The sequence below is a fragment of the Anneissia japonica genome, unplaced genomic scaffold (assembly GCF_011630105.1).
Source record: "Anneissia japonica isolate Jap-2015-1 unplaced genomic scaffold, ASM1163010v1 scaffold284860_len1800451_cov186, whole genome shotgun sequence".
In the NCBI taxonomy this organism is placed as follows: Eukaryota; Metazoa; Echinodermata; class Crinoidea; order Comatulida; family Comatulidae; genus Anneissia; species Anneissia japonica.
Window position 1 is genome coordinate 295,486 of NW_022706010.1, and position 5,652 is coordinate 301,137.

The window sequence follows — 5,652 nt, forward strand, 5'->3', positions numbered from 1 at the left end:
CGCCCGACCCTGATTTTTGGCCTGCTTCTGATTTTTCATATGCCAAACAAAGGTCTAATTCGACCCGCAAATGCCAAAAAAAAATGACCGAAAAAACAATTGTTTTCGTATTTAAAAAAATTTTTTCAATCATACAGTAAAGTGCACCACCAACGTTATATTTCCATAGGCAAAGCATCTGCGACAGCGGCAAAAATGCTGTTTTGCTGCATCAAATCGGTAGCAAAGGTCTTCAGAAGTTAATAAGAGATAGGAATGGACTGGAGTCTTTCCGTATGAAAGTGCATATTGAGCAAAATGTTTCGTTATCGTTTCGATTCATTGAATGATTACTAAATATCCTACTCTCATAATTATATGATAAATATGCGTATTGACTTAAAATTTATATGAAGACTCTGGGAAGGTGTCACACGGGTAAATAATTACAGACTCAAGGTACCATTCATAGATTTATTTTCTTTGAAACTCTCATCACATTGTCCATGTAATAATGAACCATACTTAATATGTAAACATAAATTGAACATATAGAATATTAACATATATATTCAGAGTTCAAAACAAAGTAATGTTCATTGACATATCCATTGTCCAATATACATATCAGCTTGAATTGTATTCTACAGTAAAACTGTATTTCGCAATAATAAGTGTGAGTACTGCATGAAACTTCTAACACACGATTCCCAAAACAGGCTTCGAATGATCAGTAGTCAATCAGTTCATGCAACGCAATGTGTCAACAGGTTATCCACCACTATAACAAAGTTATATCACGGGCATGAGGCCACCTACAGTAAAATACCAGACATTTTACAATAATAATATATTCATCTCACTAATAAGTGCTAATTAGAAATATTACCCACAAACTGTTCTTAAAACCTACTTACAATTGTTGTAATGTTTACAGCTTATAGGTTAATATAATCCATGTCTATCCTGACATCTACACGTACGGTATATACTAAGGCCTATTTGTTCCTGGCTTATCAAACTACGGTCACAGACCGTTTTGACCTAACACCAAGCCTTTACCGCACTCAATCACTATCCGAATCACAAAGAGCCAAGGTCTTTTAACTGCAAGTAATTTACATATCAATGGTGCGTGGCACCTGTACATGTAACAATGGTGTTAATAATAATTTTTTTATCTTGTTAAATTTTTGATAAGTAATTCATTTAAAGACTTCTTGTCATATTTTAGTTAAAACAAGTTTTATTAGGATGCGTGCAGAAAGAATATTGATATGCGGAAAAGTAAAATTAACCCCCCCCCCCCCAATTTTTTTTTGTTGAAGTGTGATGCTAAACAATGCAATGCATCATTTCAAAATATAGTTTCTTGGGTACTTGCTCATTAGGTGTTGCTTTACTCTATTTTTAAAGGGAAAAAAGTCGCTGCTTGTTACTATACCACGATAACTAAAAATTGGCAAGTCCAATTAGTTTCCAATTAAGCAAAATACAATGAATGAATTTGGTGACTATTAATTATCGCAATTCCCAAATTTGTGTTTAGTTTCTGCGTACAAAGGAACGTACACACCAGCAGAGTTCTGGTTTGGCAGATTATCTCTACATTTGGCTCCGTTTTTAGCAAGTTAGATGCAGTATCAAGACCGCGTAGAGCAGCAAACAATTGGAATTCTGATGGTGAAATTCTTACATGCCAGACATACAAAAATTGTCCAAATTTCTTCTCAAACTTGGGGGGAATCTGATACACAGAGTATATTGTAATCAACATTTTGTTTATACAGGGCTGCCAGAACCGCTTTTTAATCAAAAGAGAAAAAAAAATGTAAAAATTAAATTAACTTAAATCGAAATAACTCCAAAAACAAACCCGTTCATAGAATCATACTATACTCTATTAGCGCTATATTTTCTGTGGGTTCAGTTTTTGTAATTTCAGGTCTAGGATGCAAATATTTCAATCATGTAAAGTAAAAAACAAACGGAAACCACACAGGATGATGATAGAAGGCATCTTTTTGTAGATCTTTTCCATGCCTCATGTACAGTACTCCACCATATCTATGTGTGTTTGTTATAACAAACATGTCTTTAGAGATTAGTCAAGGCTCATCATTCTCGGAACATCAATTTTTATAAAGTACGGGTGGACGGACGGACGGACGATGTATAATTTTTTTTTTGAATAATAGAAAAGTTTATATACTGTGGTACTGTTAACACAAAATGTATTTAAACTACATTTTCTACAAAGATAATCCATAGATACGCAAGTAACTACAAACCACAGAAAGCATGGGAGATTATTTAGCTTATTTAGAGATTGGAGAATTAGCAAGTATCAGTAGATATTCACAATGAAAGTAAAAGTTAGAAATGGCGCATCTCATTCAACTTTAAATTATCCATTTGAAGAAAACAATTTTTGTTTGTTTCATGCTGAATGTTTGACAAGTAGTCATGGCTGTGTCGGGACATCAGACCTGTTGTGTGTATTATATGGCCTTCAAGCAAAATAGCTTCCAATGTATTTTTTTTTTTTTTGTGTAAAAGTATTTCATACTCAAAAATCAACTCCCTTCACATTCAAATACTATGGAACTGTTAACATAAGTTTGCCCAATTTTGAAATAAAAATATTTAAGATGACACTTCTGTTGTCTAATTAAGGAACTCTTAAAGTGCCATTTCCGGGGGTGCCATATTAAAAAAAAAATCTGAAAAATTCAATCCTGGATCCGGGCCACACAAAAATTGTTTCCTGCCACTCTGTTTAGGACAAAAATGAAATTCAGAAAAACAGATAATATAACTTAGGAAAAGGAACTGTTAGTCTGTCTCTTATACACATCTCTAAACAATGCAATGCATCATTTCAAAATATAGTTTCTTGGGTACTTGCTGAATAATAGAAAAGTTTATATACTGTGGTACTGTTAACACAAAATGTATTTAAACTACATTTTCTACAAAGATAATCCATAGATACGCAAGTAACTACAAACCACAGAAAGCATGGGAGATTATTTACTGTAGCTTATTTACAGATTGGAGAATTAGCAAGTATCAGTAGATATTCACAATGAAAGTAAAAGTTAGAAATGGCGCATCTCATTCAACTTTAAATTATCCAATTCAATAAATGCTCACAATTGATTAAAGATTTGTGAGGAATTGGCAGTTTCAAGGGGCTGGAGGGTGGCCAGCCATCTCCCTCCCCCTTAAACTTTAAAATATTGGGGAGAAAAATGGAAAATTATTTTATCTTTCCTCAGCCCCAACCACAGTGATGCTGGGGTGGTCTATGTTCTCCATCTGTGAAAGTCCCTCACAAGGCCCTCTCTATTTTGAATTCCCATATCTGCCACTGGTCATGTTTATGAATACAGAATTCCGTAATGCTGTTGTACAATATTAAGGCTCCTTTGAGAAATATATCATTCAGGCACTACTACAAATGTTACTTTTGACTATGTGTACATTTAAATTTACTCATCTATAGCCAGAAGCAAGAATGGCTTTCTACGATAAAATCCAATTTGATCGACATACATGATGGACTTTCCTATTAAACATATAGAATGTTAGAGTTTCGCTGTCCATTTATCATTGTCTATTCCAACCAAGAGAATATCAGATATCATTAACATTGGTGTGACTGACAGTAAAAATTCTACTAATGGTACCCGAAGAGAATTTGAATAGTCAGCCTTCTAATTTGACCAATACATGACAATAATCAAAAAATAGACTAGCTATTTACTAACTCACAGAATGATTTGATGATTTCATTTTTATTTTTTTCCTATACCAACGAATAACCAACAACATGTGCAGACTAAATTTGATACGTTTCAACTGCTATCAGCTAGCCTTCGTCAGCTAATTAGATTATAAAAATAGATAGCAAGAGCAAAAATTGAGGAGACTTGTTTTTGTATTTTCACAAACACGCATGTATCTATGGTGATTTCTCGGAAAACGTGCGTGGCATTGCAGGTGCTTGATCGTCAAAATAAGACCTGGCTACGTGAGGCTCTGCCCCTGGACCCTGTTTAGGCAAAGGAACTTCAAATGTCTTGATGGCCTTGAAAATAAAATATAAGTACCCTTGTATTAATAGTTGCTTAATTATAAGCTATTAAGGATAATTTTACATATAATAATAATATTAAAAATAATGATATTAAATATAATAATATTAATAATAATAGTAATAGTATTTATATTTATAACATTTATAAACAAAATTTAATCCATTGCCCATTATGGCCTGGCCAGTCTTTTAGCTTAAATTTGTTCTTTTTATCTACTTTGTTGCTTTGATGTTTTTATAAGACGTGAATTGTGATTTTACTTTATTTCCAATGTCTGTTTTTGTATCTTATCTTTTAATCACTTTTAAAATTTTATTTTTGTTCTTAATTGATTTTATGTAAAAGATTATAAAAATTCAGTTTTTCTGTGAAGATGATTTCATAAATACAAATATACCACTATGAATGAATGAATGTTTTATCTGATTTTTCTATAAATTGTGCCTTATTTTAACTTGTATGTTTTGGAAGAATATTTAATTTAATTTCTTCTTCTTTACACTAGGTATCCTATTCAATAGTACAAATGCAGCAATACATTTAATAAATATGAAAAGTTTAAACCATGACATTTTTCGATTTTTCAACCATCATTATCAAGTGAGAGTAACTACTGCTAAACACTAAGCTTATAGAGCACTACAGTGTTACGTCACGATACCATGTGATACTACTCCGTTGCTTTCGTTTCAAATTGTGTTTAACCGGACGCCATTTTCTTCACTGACAAACCATTGATCCCAATTTCTAATGTAATTATTAAGATGTTGTATCTTAGTTTTTCTTTGTAGATTTTAATTGATGATTAAATGTGTGTTTGACAAATGCGAGCTTTTGTGTTTTTAGTACATTTTGAGGGTAAAATATTAGATTTTAAGATGCCTATTCCAGAAAGCCTATGCAGGCATTCAGGCGTAATGAACTGTAACCAACGTCTGGTTGGCAACAGAGGGCACTACCTGGCGTTGTGACGACACGACTGTGGTACTCTATAAGGAATAATGAAATAAGGCCAAATAAAATTAATTGATAGTTTCACGTCCAAGATTTGAAATTATTTTTCAGTAAGGGTATTTACTATTTGCTTTTTATTATCCTATATGTTAATGGTAAACAGACTGGTAAATAGTAAAAATATATATTTTTTTTTATAATAGAAGTAAAATGAATTTTTCTAATGTATTTCTGCCACCTATGTTCCTACCTAGCTCTTCTTAGTCTTGACATCATTCTTTCAGACAGTCATTATTTTTATTGTTCATGGAAAAATGAATGTTTTTTTATTTTTAAAAAATAGCAAATGTGGCAAAGACAAGTCAAACCATTCACTCGTCGCAAAAATCAATTTTGAGTTATTAATACAGTGTTAGAGAGTAAAATAATAGCTATAAAATGGTAAAAAAAATCATTCAAATCGGACATTTCCTTATGAAGTTACAAGCATTTAACCACACAGCTGTTTAAAGAACAATATATGAGAAATTAGCCGTCAAAGTTTATTATTTCAGGCATTTCTCCTGCAGAAACTATCTTTAAATCCTTAAAAAGTATTGTTTTAACATTGAAAATG

At 32.1% G+C, this 5,652-nt stretch overlaps 1 protein-coding gene across 5 annotated transcripts in view; it reads left to right on the forward strand.

The window, feature by feature from the left end:
- LOC117106020 (HCLS1-binding protein 3-like) overlaps positions 1 to 5,652 on the forward strand; it is a 29,334-nt gene that overhangs the window by 19,011 nt on the left and 4,671 nt on the right. The gene's annotated exons all lie outside the window — the stretch shown is intronic.